The sequence below is a fragment of the Trifolium pratense genome, linkage group LG1 (genome assembly GCF_020283565.1).
Source record: "Trifolium pratense cultivar HEN17-A07 linkage group LG1, ARS_RC_1.1, whole genome shotgun sequence".
Lineage (NCBI taxonomy): Eukaryota > Viridiplantae > Streptophyta > Magnoliopsida > Fabales > Fabaceae > Trifolium > Trifolium pratense.
Window position 1 is genome coordinate 42,697,846 of NC_060059.1, and position 18,655 is coordinate 42,716,500.

At 36.1% G+C, this 18,655-nt stretch overlaps 1 pseudogene; it reads right to left on the reverse strand.

The window, feature by feature from the left end:
* Positions 1-6,328: 6,328 nt before the first annotated feature.
* Positions 6,329-7,533, reverse strand: LOC123894476 (annotated as a pseudogene).
* Positions 7,534-18,655: the final 11,122 nt, after the last annotated feature.

The window sequence follows — 18,655 nt, forward strand, 5'->3', positions numbered from 1 at the left end:
GTTTTTTTTTTTTTTTTTGACAGAACTTGGTGTTTTTTTTGTTTATGAATGTTTTTGTTCAGATTTTATTTATTTTGTTGGATAACTTTTGGTTTTTAACCCAATAAACAAAAACCTAATAGGGATTTAGTGCGGATCGATGCTTAAAATTATTAGAAGAAAGAACTTGTTAGATTAGGAACCTCTAAAGGTAAGGACACCCATTAAAGACCGGACTCGTTAAGGATAAGGACACAAAAATAACGACGGTTAAACATAGTTCAATTGGCTCAACCTAAACAGATTACAATATAAATAAGTATAGTTATACTAGGCTTACTTTAATAGAAATTAATCTCCGGATAATGCTTCAATAGTGAGCAGATATAACGCCAGTTACCAAGCAGAAATAGGGGAGGGATTCGAAAACACTTAACCTACTTTTATCATCTTGAACTCTTTTTTTATCTTTAATCTTATACTATCTAACTCTGTCTCAAAACTTTTTTCAAACAAACAAAGCGAAAGCAAAACTATCATAATTCCTAATTGAAACTGGTAGCTTTGGCACAATCCATGTGGAGACAATAACTTACTACTTTATTACTTGGTAGCGATTCTGTACACTTGCAGAATCACCATCAATTTTAAAGTTAATTATATTTATATTTACAATAATATATATCGTTAGGAATTATTGTTTATATTTACAATAATATATCGTAAGAAGTTGCAATTTAAATTAACGTGTGTTGGAGTTACAATAAAAGAAGTGGAATGTATAATGTTGTATTTTGAGAAATATTGAAATGAAGACTTTACATCTAACATGAATATTGCTAAAATGTTTTGCATTTGATATATAGGTATAGAGTCGACACTTCCAACAAAGACGATGTGACGATATGACGAGAATGATAATGATGAGGAAATACAATCACTCGATGAATTTTTTAGAGTCAAATATTTTTTTGTGGTTGTTGATATGACAATAATTTCATTAAAAATTATTATTGAATTTTTGAAAAACTAACTGAGACTCTCTCAATATCACAAGAAATGTTGAATTATCTAGCTATTTTATATATTGAGTAAAATATAATAGAATTTTTTCTTTACAGTAAAAATATAATAGAACTTGCTGATATATAAACAATGATTATTGAATTTGCAACTGAAAATGCTAGTAGAAAAGTGTTTTGTATGAGTATTTTGATATTAAATAAAAAATTCAATGATTTTTAAGAATTCAAAATTTTTATACCATTTATTTTTTTTATAAGTAAAAAAAGTTGTACCATTTATTAGTTAGACCCAAATTTTAAGTTCGCACATAGGTCATCAAAATCATAGAAACGAGTCTGTTTATTGTTAAGAAGAATCAGTTGTACTATGAAGGAGTTGTGCAATATTACACGTTCGATTATTAGTTTCTAACCATCCACAACATCAATCTAAAATTTTTTTATTAATTATTTATTTCAAAAGTTAAATACTGTAATCTTTTTGCTAAATCCGTGTGATTTTTATCCTTGGATTCCCAGGCATTATTACTTAATTTTTCTAACAACCAAACCATTACCCACATATCAATGTGTAACTTCCCATCCTTTATTTTCTCTTCTAAAAAACGGTAACTTTATACCATATTAAATTCTTTTTTATGTGTCTATTAAATTGGTTTTAATGTACAAGGAAAAACGTGGAGCATATAATATGATGAAAATTTTATCATAAGAAGACCACTATTCACATTTACATCATGAAGACAATCATCCTCATGACATGACTTCAAAATAAGAGCTCTCTATTTCAACACAAACAAGATCATTTTTTGTTAAAATTGGGTCTTCCTGAGTTAGATTGTTAGCACTTATAGTGCATTCAAGTTGTTTTGTCACCTCCGATATAATTCATATCGGAGAAGGACTTGTTGCTCGGAGAATTTGTGTAAAAGAGACGGATAAATCCTTAAGGACAGTGACTAGATAACTACGTCACGCCTCAAGTTCTTTCATGATTTATTGATTTGAAAGCCATTCGTGTGGTTTTGTCAACATCAAATTGCCACAATATCGAGATTAGTTCACTAATCTCTAATTTTTTTTAAAACAATCTCTATTTTATTTTATTCTCATATTTATTTGATGCTAATATTTATTTATAAGTTGTTTATTGTTTTGATAATACTAGGTCCAATTAATACAACAGAGTCACCTTCCTCAAATGTAAGGGTTGTGACTTTAGATTTCGAGCATGGTGTGATCAATGTTTGTTTTGAATTTTTTGTTCCTCTTGAAATCATGCCACAAGGTGCAGGTACATATTTTATCCTTTGAAACTTTGCAAGTCTTGATTCTATGAATTTATCGTATGGTGATTGAGATTTGTGAGTCATTGTTAACTTATTCTTTGATGATAGATTTGGTATCTTTCAATTTCATACGTATTAATTTATCTCACCCATAAGCCCCTAAATTTGCTAATCATGTTTGAGTTATATTATAAGCCTTATAAGGCAATGCTAGGATATAGACTTTTGCGTTTGAGCATGATATAGGATGAACTATTTAATTTTTTTATTTGAAAATCATTTGGTATATGCATTGGATCTATGATATTTGATGTGTTGTATTGAAGTTTTTTTTACTGATGCATTTTGTTAGTGGTATAGTTTTTTTGACTATATATATATATATATGCTAACACTTATTTATAAAGGAAAAGAAGCATCTAGTTAATGTGAATTAAAGATCAAGTGTGATTTGTAGCATTAGATTATATATTCTTAGTTTAATGTGGTATAAGACGCATCTGGTTATTAGTTTCCAGCCATCCACAATAACATTTGGAGTTCCTACTTGAATATTAAAAATGGTACCTAATAAAAAACAAATAAATATTCTCTATTTAAATTGTAAAAAAAAACACATAAAAAAATAGTTATTGTTGTATATAACATCAAAAAAGACATGATGATAATCAATGATTAAAATGACTAGAACTAAATTCATGAAATAACAGACATTGTATAGATTTGAACCAAGGACCTTGTATTAAATTTTTTAGAATCAATTGATGTATATTGATTATAGGGCCTCAAAATTTTGAGGTGCTATGCGGCCGCACACCTGACAGATGGGTGTGGGCCGGCCCCATATATGGATATCTATGCCAAATACAAATTTGAAATTCATCTAATATTTTTTGATGAATTTAATTAAAAATTTGTGACATTTATATGTTTTGAAAGATGTTAATTATTCTATTAAAAAACATTTTTCTGATTTTTTTAAATAAAATTTAATTAAAAAAGAAATTTGCTTAATTGGACTTGCCACCTTGGCATAAAAATAATCACAATTTTCTAACTTGAAACTTTGTCAAAAAAAAAAATTAACTTGAAACAAAAAAAAAAAACTTAATTATTGTTTTGGTCCCCTAGTTTTACTAAATTCACAATTTTGGTCCATCAATTTTACTAAATCCGCAATTTTAATTCACTTTTATATGACCTTTAGTTTTGAAGATGTGCATCCTATTAAATAACATGACATTGTGTATCATAGTTACATGATTGTTACATCAAATATAATTTCTTTTATATTATTATTATTATTTTAAATCTTAAATTAAAAAATAATATAATTAAATTGCGGAACAAAAAATCTTTCTCAATCCACGGTTGCTCCAATTATGGAGACCGTCAACATGTTCTCCGTGCGAATAGCCAAGAGATTGATCAATTGCACCGGTGGCTCCAAGACGGAGCTCCTCTCCTCCCGACCAAAAACTTCACACCATAGAAACTCCTTTTTTACTATTATGACTTTTAGAATTCTATAAATATAGCTGTTAAAATAAGCTAATTCGTATAAATCGGTCTATCAAACTCAAATAAATGTAGGATTTAAGCCTTAAAGTTTTAGTCCACAATTTTTTAGGGCTTTTTTAGTCTGGCTTGAAAATACCCATTTCAAATGCGAGCTAGTCCGTGTGGCCACATATAGTTCATAATCCGTATAAAGTAAAAATAAATCTTAAAAAAAAATAAAATATAAATTAAGTATTCTACTATTGTCTCCATATAATGGTTCCATGGTTAGCAATCCTTAACCCCGACACTGAATTATATTATATATGATTGTATTTGATCACTGAAATATTTAGTCATTTCACATTCAAAATCTTATTATCTTCCTGTTAGTAATCTTATTCCTCTATCTCTATGACTACTACTATGAGTACTACTCCGAATCATGAGTCTTAGACTCTTAGTAATAACTCATTATTCCGGCCCATTCCCGCCTTTTTCACCTTTCCATTCTCTTCCTCTACCGGCTAGTCGTTGTTTCACTTAACAATAACAATCTCACCGGTTCACTTCCGGTGAGGTTAACTCTCCTTGACCGTCTCGTTTCACTTCGGCTTGACTCAAACCACTTTAGTGGTCCTATTCCACCTCTCATCCAATCACATATGAAAGTTTTTAATGTCTCCGCTAATAATCTCACGATTTCGATTCCTTTTACATAAACTCTTTCTCAGTTCAAATCGGGGTCGTTTTCACAAAACCCGGGACTCTGTGGTTAGATTATTCACAACCAATGTGGTCATCATCAGCATTCTAGATATGTAGGTTTCATCGTCACTATGGTGAAAAATAATAATATAAGGAAAAAATTGGTAATATTAATTGGGTCATGCTAACCGGTGCCCCCGGGGCATTGGTTAAGGAAACCAAAAAAGGAAATTTTAAAATTGAAAATAACACTTTTTAGACTTTCGAGGCGTTGACCGCACAAACTTCAATATGATATTACTATATTTGGTTCCTTAAACAGTGCCCCGGGGACATTGTTTAGCATTTTCCATATTAATTTGGTTAAAGAATGCACCAGGGACATTATTACAAAACAATTAATCATATATATAACATATAATAAATAATAAACTATAATAATCCTTAATTTTCTTTGATGGACTATAGGGTGAAATAGAGCTGTCAAAACGGGCGGCCCGGCCAATTTCGGGCCGGCCCGGTCGGGCTTCGGGCTTCGTCGGGCCGGGCTAAAAAGCCCGGATAAAAAACGGGCTACCAAAATTAGTGCCCGAGCCCGGCCCGGTACGGGTAGTCGGGCTTTTCGGGCGGCCCGGTTTATCTTTTTTTTTTTTTTTTTTTACTTTTAGTGCTCAAACTCAACTATATAAATAGCATTAATAATTCTCGCGCGTCCTATTTTTTACTCATCCGCTATAAATATTATATAATTGGCGCGCGCCGTATTTTTACTCATCCCCTATCTACGAGTTTCTCGCGCGCCATATTTTTACTCATCCACTACCTACGAGTTTCTCGCGCCCTATTTTTACGCATCCGCTACTTACGAGTTTCTCGCGCGTCATATTTTTACTCATCCGCTACCTAGGACTTTCTCGCGCGCCCTATTTTTACTCATCCGCTACTACGAGTTTCTCGCGCGCCCTATTTTTATTCATCCACTATGTACGAGTTTCTCGCACGCCCTATTTTTACTCATCCACTACCTACGAGTTTCTCGCGCCCTATTTTTACGCATTCGCTACTTACGAGTTTCTCGCGCGTCATATTTTTACTCATCCGCTTCCTACGACTTTCTTGCGCGCCCTATTTTTACTCATCCGCTACGTACGAGTTTCTCGCGCGCCCTATTTTTATTCATCCCCTACGTACGAGTTTCTCACGCGTCCTATTTTTACTCATCCGCTACCTACGAGTTTCTTGGGTGCCCTATTTTTACTCCTGCTACTTAAGTAGCGGACGGTATTTTATAATTTATATTACAAACTAATTTCAAATCATCCGAAACAAATTATTTATATTTATATTTATATTTAATTTTATTTTTAATTTTAATTTTTTCGGGCTTGCGGGCCGCCCGCGGCCCATTCGGGCTAGCCCATATTTTAATCGGGCTTTGTCGGGCCGGGCTAAAAAGCCCGGAAATAATTCGGGCTAAGATTTTCAAGGCCCGAGCTCGGGAAAAAATCGGGTTTGGCGGGCCGGCCCATTCGGGCTAGCCCATTTTGACAGCTCTAGGGTGAATGTCACGGCAATCAAGAAGCAATAGTTTCGTGTGTAAAAAAAAAAGGAAGCAATAGTTTCGGACATAATAGAAAGCTTTTATTTGCATCAAACCGATAATATAGAAGTACTATATAGTGGAATGCGTGTGAGTTTACACGTTGTTATAGTGTCATTGTAATGGATTTAAGCCGTCTAAAGGTAGAGATTTTTTGTACTAATTTTATGAAAGTACAATATGAATTGATCGATTTAAAAATGAATGGTTGAAATCTAATATTGTGTTTAATCGTGGGGTTTTGTTAGAGCATTAGATCCTGATCCGACCGAATCCTTGAGAGTGGGATAAAAAGAATTATGAGCACTAATGCTACAATGACCTCCTGGAGATTCAACCCCCCTTATCAATTTCATGTAGCCAAAATCACCCCATTTTTCACCCCATGAATTCTTGATTAACCAATACTTCTGTCCATCAACACTTACCCCATAACCAATTATAGCAACCGCATGGTTCACGGTGGGTCCACATGGTCCTGAATAAATCTCACCACCCTTGAAAGCACGAAATTCACGACCAACAGCAATCGAAGCCGCTACTGGTTGTTGTGCCACAGCTTGTAGTAGTTGTTGTTCATCACCAGGAAATACAAGCTGATAACCATCAAATCTTGCCGCGGCTACAATATCGTTATTGCAAGTCTGCCTAGTTCCTTTAAATGGATAATCATCTTCAGAAGGAATAGCACCATTGCGTGTTGTTGCAAACTTAAAGGCACTATTGAGATTACCATAACTACACCCTTTGCTCCCCAAATCACAATCAACTAGATATTGGGCTGATAAGGAGATCAACTTTCCCGTTCTTATTTTCCAAAGACCTTCTAAGCTGCAATGGTTGCAAAAGCCCAACAACCTTCTGCAACATATAATAATAATAATAATAATAATAATAATAATAATAATTTTTCATTTTTATTTTAAAATTGTGTGTCCAAATACTTATAACCACTAAGATTTGTATAAAGATTATTTCTTGAACGTTGACCTGGATTTGCATTTAAATTTTTTATTGAAAGATGGTCTTGGATATATCTTTTTAAAATTGCATAAAAAAAGGCACTATGGATACTTGTTTTTTATGTTTGAAAATTTCATGATTTTAAAAATATTTTTTAATGAAAATTAAGTAAAAGAGTCATATTATAGTTACCACATCTGCCTTGCTGCTTAACAGAGCTGACAGCTCCTTAATCTCTCCAATCAACTGACTCTGGAATATCATTAAAACTCATGTTAAACAATACTGCCTTGGAGGAAAAAAAGTCCGCTTGGAATATCCATGATTCCATAGAAGTTAATTCTTCGGTGGTTAAATCGGAAAAATCATCAAGATTTAGTGTATAATTTTTGCCATCAGCCCTATTCATCTTGTTCCTCTTCTCAATGAATTCGAAATTCTCCTTAAATATTGCCCTTCGTTTTTCCATCTCAGAGGTGTTTGCATACGTGCGTCCATATTTTATCATCCATTGATGATGAATTTCATCAATTGATGAATCAGAGAGGAATGTATGATACCTGATTGCAGGGTATGCATTACATGCCAACAAAAGCATTATGATGAAAAAAATGCATACTTTGATAGTAGAAAGATATACGAAATATGATGATGTTTAGTTAATTAATGTTTGAAAAAGGAGGTGTGAAGTAAAGTAACAATTGATACAATTTATATTAGAAAAAATTAAATGATTTTTTTCCCTCTAATTTTAGTTAATTTTATTTTATAAGTACAAATAATAATTAGTAATAATTATCTTTTCAAATTAAAAGGATCCACAACAAACACTTTAATGCATGTGATTTATGAATGCTTGCTAGTCAAAATAATTTAAAATCTCCTTTTCAGCAAAAATTATAATTTAGAAAGTATCACAAGTATTTGAAATTTATAATTCTCTTTTTCAGCAACAATTTAAAATTCAATTAACAATGTAGAAAGTATCACAGATATTTAAATAGGATTTAATTTATATGTACTGTCAGTGTAAAGTTATTTTACACATGCATCCAATAATATACCAACATATTATGTATGATATTTAAAAACACATGATGTGTCACGTTCATTAAATGATATGACAACTAATCATTGAATGCATGTGTGAATAATCTTTACACCGATGATACACAACAATTAAACTCATTTAAATATCCGTGGTACTTTCTAAATTGTTAATTGAATTTTAAATTGTTGCTGAAAAAGAGAATTATGAATTTTAAATATGGGTCTTGTTAACATGTGCCCTAAGGGCACATGTTAAGATATACCAAAATAGAAATTTAAAATTTAATGATACAAGAAATTTAATGCTTCAAAAGTCAAAATGCACAAATTAGCATTTAATAATTTCTATTTTTGCTTCCTTAACATGTGCCTTAAGGGCACAAGTTAACATTCTCCTTTAAATATCTGTGCTGTGATACTTTCTAAATTATAATTTTTGCTGAAAAAGAGGATTTTAAATTATTTTGACTAGCAAACATTCGATTTAAAAAATAAATCACCCGCATTAAAGTTTTTCACACGTGTTACTGATCCTTTTAAAAAGATAATTATTATTATCAATTATTAATGTCATTATAGAATAAAATTAATTAAAATGAGAAGAAATCATTTTACCTTTTTCTATATAAATTGTGTCAATGCTTACTTTACTTCACACCTTCTTTTTCAAATATTAATTAATTAACATCATGATATTTTGTATATCTTTTTACTATCAAAGTATGCATCTTTTCATTATAATGGTCTTGTTGGCATGTAATGCATACCTGCAATCATGTCTCGTACACTCCTCTCTTATTCATCAATTGATGAAATTAATAAAACATGGACGCACGTATGCAAACACCTATGACATGGAAAAACTGCACTAAACGGGCATAACAAATTGGCTCCAGCGACAAGGCTATGTGGTTGCATGCGGTGGCTATAAACTTAAGACACGGAGGAGAAATATACCTGCAAAAACATTAATACTTTGATGCTTAAGTCAATATCTGAATGAGGGAAATGCTAAACAAATCGAGTGAATATTGCATATTTTAGGTGTTAGAGGCATACACATATTTTATGAGATTAGATGGATGCATTTTCTTTTAAGTTTTAAATTAACCGTGAGAGTAAATTACCACCACCTTTCACCAAAATCCATCAATCCATGTGTCTTTTGAATATTTCACCAATGTATACCAGCTGGAACCAGCTCATGATCCTTCATTCATGTTACCAAATGCTCATCTCACCAAAAAAAAAAAAAAATGGACTTAGCTCTTTTCACAGCCCAACACACCGTCAGCAACCCATACAATTTACTTGGGCCGCTCATATTCGTCCGGCCCATAAACCTCCAGACTTGTCTCTGAACCACCTTTTCAGTTTCTCAAACTTTTGTTTCTTCAAAATGTTTTTTTATTTATTAGTTGTTTCTATGAATAATATTAAATTAAATAATACATAATTTGGGTGATCATTTTTTTACAGAGGTACAATGATCAATTTTATTATATTTTTTTCATTAGTATTCCTTATACTTATGGTTGAATTTTTTTTTTTTTGACTAAAACTTATGGTTGAATTTTATTATTAATATATTTGCTGATTAAAAAATAATAATTTATTATTTTTTTTTACCAAAACAATGATTTTTTTTCTATGTACAATGATCGATTTTAAAATTTATAGTTTACCTGTGTGATGCCGAGACTTTCAATCAAAGAGTTATTATGAGGCACAAATATTAATTTATTGATACAAAGTCTTTGTAATCACGTTTGTCTTTGTAATCAGACTATTGGTTAATCAAGAATTTATGGGGTGAAAAATGGGGTTTTCAGGCTACATGAAATGAAATTGATAAGGGAATTAAATCTCCAGAAGATATTGTAGCATCAATGTTTCTTATTCTTATCATCTCACTTTCATTGATCTGGACCAAGATTCACAGTTGTAGTTAAAATATTATTAAGACATTCATTTTATCTCAGGACCTACAATTAAATGTGGTATTAGATTTCAGTCATTCGTTTTAAAATAGTCGCTTGATATACATTTATAGAATTATTACAAAAAAAATTACCATTGATTTCAACTTTCAAGGTAAATTACCATTGAAATTTTTCAGAAAAATGAAATCAGTCATTGCAGATGAAGAGCATAACTTGGAATTATTACCAGCCAAGGTAGTGTTTGAAGATATCCAAATAATAGCATTTTTCCAATCGGTATGACTATCATTAAATCTAGCATTATTTCTAGCCATCCATATAGCATAAATGATGTTAATAATGGCGGACTTGAGAACCACATTTGACTGAGGAGAGCAAGGTCTGTCACATAAACTCCAAAGATCTTCCATTGATTGGAACTGCAGAGTGATGTTCAACATTGAAGCAAGCCAGCACCATAACTTAAATGCAAAGTTACATTGAAAGAACAAATGGAAATAGGTTTCAGAACGAGAGAGGTGATGACGAATCGTCACACTCTCTAATCCATGCCTATTTTAGCAACATTAGATGCATTTTAGTAGGTTTTTAGCAATAAATATAAGAGAAATCTAACCATAAGCTTGATTACTTGTTTTGCAAGAAAATAGGAAAAATTGCAGGAAATGGAGGATTTTCACTACGCTGGGGGCGTAGCCCATCACGCGCCGCGTGATGGAGCTCACAGGGAGCCAAGATTTTTACTCTGATCACGCGCGGCGTGATGCCTTACCACGCGCGGCGTGAAGCTTTGTTGAAGATGAAGATTGCTCTCTGACTTGATCACGCGCCGCGTGATTCTGTTATCACGCGCGGCGTAGTTGATGGATTTGCAACCACGCGCGGCGTGATAGATCTGACGCGCGGCGTGGTTGCCTTCTGTATATATAGTTTCTGCATAATTCTGCTATAGGTTGGAAAATTCTGCAAATTTGATCTACATTCTGGTTTTGGAACTTCAAGATTGGGATTCAAGACTCCAGAGGATAGCTCCAAGCACATCGATAGCATGGATTCACAAGCCATGACATTGAAGCTCGGACGCGAACAAAGGGAGATGAGGAGCTAAGTTCTTCGGAGGTAGGATCTAGGATAGCCTAGGATGTAGATAGACATCATGTAATCTGCTATATGTGTAAGAAGCTACTCTGTTCATAGTGTTGATTTAATGCAATTCCATGTTTAATGCTTTATAATCCTTCATTAGTGTTGTAATGATTTCGAGTTAAGTCACGTGCGAGAGTATTGATTTAATTTCTGAACTGAATTGCATTAAGCGCTCGAGTGTCTCCGGTCGAGAGATTGAGGCATAGAGTGTAGCGAACGATTGACGCGCGTTAATATCATTCGTTGTAGGTAGCTTCCGCCCGAGAGATCGGGGAAGTATCGACAACGAATAGAGTGGATTTTGACAAGAGATTGCGATTCACTAATTTGTCGATCTAGTTGTTAACACTTGAGTAGTTTCCTATGATATAGTAGATTGCATGTGGTTTAGCTATAGACTAGGCGATTCCGATGATTCTACCTCGCTTTTCCATTATATCAAAGCACGTTTCCTAACAATTCATCACTCAACATACCCCCAATTTATGTGTATTTCTTGCATAATGTCTATGAGCACTACTCGACTAGTTTGATCACACAATCCCTGTGGATCGATATTTTTATTACTACGTGGTAATTCGTTCACTTGCGAAAATTATCCATCAAGTTTTTGGCGCCGTTGCCGGGGATTGTGATTGATTCGACAAGGCGATAGTGTTCATATTTTCTGTGTTTTCTTTATTTTTCTGTTTTGTATTTTTCTCCCGGAGCGTTCTACTTGTGTGTTTCATTGTGCATGCGGAGAACAGGTCCTCAAGAGCTGCAATTTGATCCAGAGATTGAAAAGACAGCTCGCGCAATTCGAAAGGCAACAAGGGAAGCTCAAGCTTCAAGGGGAACAGCTTTGCTAAGGGATACACCGGACTGTCAAAGACAGACTGCAGCAACAATGGAAGAAGAACAGGTTCCACCGGTTCCTCAACCGCCAAGGCGTACCCTTGGTGATTATGGGAGGAGAGACAATGACGCGTTGGCAAATCAAGGGTTTCAGCCGGCAAATCCTGTCTCATTCGACATCAAGAACACGGTCCTTTCTGCCCTAAAGGAAAATCCTTATTCAGGTTCGGAAGCTCAATGCCCGAATTTACACTTGTCTCACTTCTATGAAGCCTGCGACTATACCGATCCACCGGGGGTGAGCGAATCGGACAAAAGACTGAGGTTATTCAAGCATTCTCTCACCGGCCGTGCTAAGGATTGGTTAGACACGATACCCGCCGGAACTATTGAGACTTGGAGACAGCTGGAGCGGAAGTTCTTGGATCGTTACTTCCCTATTCATAAGTTCCTAGAAAGAAGGGCTGAAATTAGCAACTTCGAACAAGCGGATGGTGAGACGTTGTATGATGCTTGGGAGAGGTTTAAAGTTTGTCTTAAAAGGTGTCCGAATCACGGTTTCGATGGCCACAATCAGATGCAAATGTTTACCCAAGGTTTGAGGGCTCAAACGCGAATGATACTTGACGCATCAGCCGGTGGTTCGTTGAAGAACCGTGACGAAACTGAAGCAAGAGAATTGGTGGAAAGCATGGCTCAAAACGAGTATAGAGCTACTAATGATAGAGGAGCCAAAAAGAAAGGCGGAGTGTTAGAATTGGATACTCAAACAGCACTATTGGCACAGCAAAAGCTCATGACTAGCCAAATGGAAGCAATGATGAAGCTGCTGTCCAATCCACAAGTTCAATCTTCTCCAATAGGTAAAATTGACAATGTGCGCTGTGATTTTTGTTTGCAGGACCACCCTAATGGCGGATGCTTCCCGGAGGGTTCAGAGGAGGCTCGCTACTTAGCCAATTTCCGGAAGCCGTACAACAATAATAACAACGGTTCCGGGTGGGGGAACGGTATGCAAAGTCAGGGTGCACCGCAACAGCAGCAAAGGCCTCCGTCAAGGATGGAAGAGACGCTGAATCAGTTCATGCTCATGACCCAAAGCAACTTTGAAGCGATGAAATCGAGTCAAGCAACCTCTAACAAGAATCATGAAGCTTCTATAAAGAATCTTGAGGTGCAAATGGGTCAGCTGTCACGACAGTTTTCTATGTTGCAAAATCAAGGAGGTTTCGGTGGAAACACTCATGATAATCCGAAAAATGAAACTTGCAATGGAATCACTTTGAGGAGTAGAGAGATACCGGAACGGCCAGCTGTGGAGAAGCCCTTGAAAAAGAAGGTCAATGAGGGAGAAGTTGAAAATAAGCAAGAGGATGTAGTCGAAAAGGAGAGAGTTGAAGGAGAAGTAGAAGATGAAAAGATGTCTAAGGAAGTTAAGATTAGTGAGGATGAGAAAGAAGAAGTTGAAAAACAGAGGGAGATAAAAGAAAAAGAGAGTAAGAAGGTAGAGAAAGGTAAAGGAGTTGATGAATCGCCATATGCTAGGATGCCTTTTCCTAGGAGAAAGAAAGTTAAGAATCTTGAGCGAGAGAAGGAGTTCAAGAAGTTCATGAAGGTGTTGAACAAGCTTGAGATGGCTATACCATTGGTTGAGGCTTTGGAGCAAATGCCGAGTTATGCAAAGTTTTTGAAGGAGTTGCTCACAAAGAAAAGAAAACCATTAGATGATGAAATGGTAAGTATGACGGAAGAGTGCAGCGCTCTAATCCAAAGGAAGCTACCTCAGAAAAAGAAAGATCCAGTGAGCTTTACAATTCCATGTTCCATTGGAACGCTCACTATTGAAAAAGCTTTGTGTGATTTGGGGGCTAGCATAAATTTAATGCCGTTATCAATGATGAAGAAGATACCGGGAGCGGTAGCAAAGCCGACAAAGATGAGTCTCTCTTTGGCGGATAGATCGATTGTGCATCCGGAAGGTATTCTCCATGATGTGCTAGTTAGAGTTGCTGGGTTTGTGTTTCCCGCAGATTTTGTGGTCTTAGACATAGAGGAAACTAGGGATTGGGAGCCCTTGCTCCTTGGTAGACCCTTCTTAGCAACTAGCCGTGCCCTAATCGATGTAGAGATGGGCGAGCTCATGCTAAGGACCGATGATCAGCAGGTCACATTCAATGTCTTTGACAAGATGGAGTGTGATGATGGAGACCCACAATGTTTTAAAATCCAGGTTTATGATCATATTGTTAAACATGCACTTAAGTTACCTTGGAATGCACACTACTTGCCACACCGTGGCACTTCTTTTCCTTAACCCTTAGGGGTATGGAACGTCAAGCATCGGGACGTTAAACAAGCGCTGGTTGGGAGGCAACCCAACGGTTTCTAATGTTTTAGTGTGTTTGTTTTTGAAGTATGTAGGTAGGTGTGTAGCAGAAGCAAGGACAGGAAGCAGAACAGGGCACAACAGAGTTCTACTACGCCGGGGGCGTAGTGCAGTCACGCGCGGCGTCGTGTAAGTGGAGGAAAGAGGTGTCACTGGAGAATTGATCACGCGCGGCGTGAAGCTTCCTACGCGCGGCGTGGTGATGGAAATGGATAAGTGAGCTCTCTGACTAGTGATCACGCGCGGCATGGTATCTTTCACGCGCCGCGTGAACAAGGCAGAGAGGAAAGTGATTTGCTAAAGTGATCACGCACCGCGTGAGGAGGACTACGCGCGGCGTCATCAAGTCAACTTGACCGTTTGAATTCGGTCAACATGACCGTTGGATTTGGGGCCAAAGAGAAATTTGAACTGGATCACGCGCGGCGTGGAGTAAGTCACGCGCGGCGTCATCAGGTGACTCTGTTCTGATTATTTAAACTCTCACGTTCTAGTTAAAGACTCACCATTCATCAAGGTTCAGATTCATCTGCTTGGTTTTAGGCTTCAGATCTATCAATTGCAATAAAGTTCTTAAGTGCGATGTGAAGCCTAAAATCAGTGCAAGTGAATTCAGTAACCTTCATTTCATTAATTCAATCTCATGAGGGTGTTCGCAGGTATTAAGGTATACCGTCTAGTGTTTGGTTTTAGGCCTCAGATCCGCCCATCTATCTCAGTATCTCAAAAAGGATGTGAGTCCTAAAATCAATGCACGTGACTACTATTAACCTTCCTTGTCTTCAATAGTAGGTTATGCACTGTTATTGGTAAGAAGTGTCAAAAAACTGTGAAGTAAGGACTTCTCTGCATTCTGATCTCTGCTGTTGCTGCTGCTTCTATTCTACTACTCTATCTCTATCTTTACTTAATTGTCTTTTATTTCGTTGGTTTGTAATAATATTCTGATGTTGCTTGGATATTGGCTGGATATTTTATTTGTGTACTCTGAATTTGAATCTTCTTTTGTATAATTGTGGAATGGTTTTTACCTTTAGAGTTCGTTTCAATACTTTGGCGTGTTCCTTCTAGTTACTTGAGTATCAATTACTTGATTTTCTCCGTGTGTGATATGTGAAACTTGCAGTGCAATAGCTTGTTGCACTCATGTGATCAAGAGGCAAAGGAAGGGAATGCACACTTTTTGACCGGTTCTTTGATTCGACCCAACCGAGAGGTATTGAGCCAAACACTCCTTTTTCTTCTATGTGTGATATCCACTCATGTATTGTCTCTCGATTTTGCTTGTCGTCTTTGTATTTGATTGGTACTTTTGTAGCACACACGAGGCATGTTTCTTGGTACCTTTGAGCCTTTCTATCCACCCTTACATATAATTATCCTTTGCTAAACCAATTTGAGCTGAAAAAGAATATGTTATTTTTGCAAAACCTTAAGAAAATTTTTGTTGAACAAAAAAAAAGGAATGACTTTCTTGGAGGTTAGGCACCTAATTAGTGGTTGATGCGCATTGCTCACCACTAAGTTTGGGGTTGCTCTTTGGAATTAGCAACAAATAAAGTTTGGGGTGAGGGTACTAGAGAACTTATAAAAGTGTTGATTGAATAATTTTTCAAATGTTTCAAAAATTGCAAGGCAAAGAAGAAGAGAATAGGAAAAAAATGAAAAAAAAAGATGCATGAATGTGAAAATAAAAAAAAAAATATATAGAAAAGAAGTGATAGCCTTGAATTCAAAGAATTGCAAAACTTTGTTTGATGATGTGAAAAAAGTTCTCTAGTCCACTATAGTTCAAAAGAAAAGGGTTGGTTTATGAATTTTTGACCATAGGGGGATCTAACTCCAAGTTTTTCTACTACTTATCCCAAAGTATCACCATCCACCCTAGCCAAGCCACGTTATAACCCTAAAAGACCTCTAATGTGTGTGCACAAAGTGAACCGAATGAATTCTTAGACTACTTGCAAAATTATTGTTGATTTGCATTGATGTGTTGATTTGAGTGAATTACCCAAACTGAAGAGTGCATGTGAGTAGTGTGATGAAATCATAGAGCCTTGGTCGGAAAGTGTGAACTACTTGAAAATGTCTTGCGGGAACGGTTGTGCAATTGAGCATTGTTTGCAGGTGGATCATTGATCATCAGGTGAGTCTCACGTATGTATGATTCGAGTGAATTTAAGGAAAATGCCAAGGTCTTGACACAAAAGCTTGAGGTAAAAGTTGTTTCCTTGAGGACAAGGAAAGGTTTAAGTTTGGGGTTGTGATGACGAATCGTCACACTCTCTAATCCATGCCTATTTTAGCAACATTAGATGCATTTTAGTAGGTTTTTAGCAATAAATATAAGAGAAATCTAACCATAAGCTTGATTACTTGTTTTGCAAGAAAATAGGAAAAATTGCAGGAAATGGAGGATTTTCACTACGCTGGGGGCGTAGCCCATCACGCGCCGCGTGATGGAGCTCACAGGGAGCCAAGATTTTTACTCTGATCACGCGCGGCGTGATGCCTTACCACGCGCGGCGTGAAGCTTTGTTGAAGATGAAGATTGCTCTCTGACTTGATCACGCGCCGCGTGATTCTGTTATCACGCGCGGCGTAGTTGATGGATTTGCAACCACGCGCGGCGTGATAGATCTGACGCGCGGCGTGGTTGCCTTCTGTATATATAGTTTCTGCATAATTCTGCTATAGGTTGGAAAATTCTGCAAATTTGATCTACATTCTGGTTTTGGAACTTCAAGATTGGGATTCAAGACTCCAGAGGATAGCTCCAAGCACATCGATAGCATGGATTCACAAGCCATGACATTGAAGCTCGGACGCGAACAAAGGGAGATGAGGAGCTAAGTTCTTCGGAGGTAGGATCTAGGATAGCCTAGGATGTAGATAGACATCATGTAATCTGCTATATGTGTAAGAAGCTACTCTGTTCATAGTGTTGATTTAATGCAATTCCATGTTTAATGCTTTATAATCCTTCATTAGTGTTGTAATGATTTCGAGTTAAGTCACGTGCGAGAGTATTGATTTAATTTCTGAACTGAATTGCATTAAGCGCTCGAGTGTCTCCGGTCGAGAGATTGAGGCATAGAGTGTAGCGAACGATTGACGCACGTTAATATCATTCGTTGTAGGTAGCTTCCGCCCGAGAGATCGGGGAAGTATCGACAACGAATAGAGTGGATTTTGACAAGAGATTGCGATTCACTAATTTGTCGATCTAGTTGTTAACACTTGAGTAGTTTCCTATGATATAGTAGATTGCATGTGGTTTAGCTATAGACTAGGCGATTCCGATGATTCTACCTCGCTTTTCCATTATATCAAAGCACGTTTCCTAACAATTCATCACTCAACATACCCCCAATTTATGTGTATTTCTTGCATAATGTCTATGAGCACTACTCGACTAGTTTGATCACACAATCCCTGTGGATCGATATTTTTATTACTACGTGGTAATTCGTTCACTTGCGAAAATTATCCATCAAGAGGCAAAGAGAACACATAGATGGCAAACTACACCCTCTTGTCTTGAGCAAATCATCGGTTGGAATTTTCTCCAACATCAGTCTCCAAACAAGTAAGGACCTTGATGGTGGCACATCCTTACACCAAATTATCTTAGCCCAATTCTTGAATTGAAATTTGTGCCTTTTAAAATCTTCCCATAGCTGGATACTTTTACCATTACCAATTTGCCAGCTTGAATTTTCCATAATGACCATGTACTCTAATTTTATGCTACTCCATAAAGAAGAGGATATATGATGTGTTATAGTCTTTCCATTCCTCAAAACTCTATCACATAAGATTTTAGCCCAGCTAGCTTCACTGTGAATTAACTCCCAGCATAATCTCAAGTTTGATGCCTCATTAAGACTAATTAAAGATCTTAATCCTAAACCACCTTCTGCATAAGGAGAGCAGCATTTTTTCCAAGAAACAATCACCAGCTTCTTTTTGCTAATATCACCACTCCAAATGAAATTTCTTGACCAAGTTTCTATGAGCTTAAGGATAGAATTTGGCCAAGAATAAACAGATATGTTGTACACTAACATGCTTTGAATAACTGATTTTACCAATTGAGTTCTACCAGCTATTGAGAGGAGAGAAGCTTTCCATGCTGAGAGTTTGTCTTTGGCCTTCCTTTAAAAATTGGTACCCCCAGGTAATTAAAAGGGAGAGTGTAATATCCCAATATTTTAATATGTCTTATT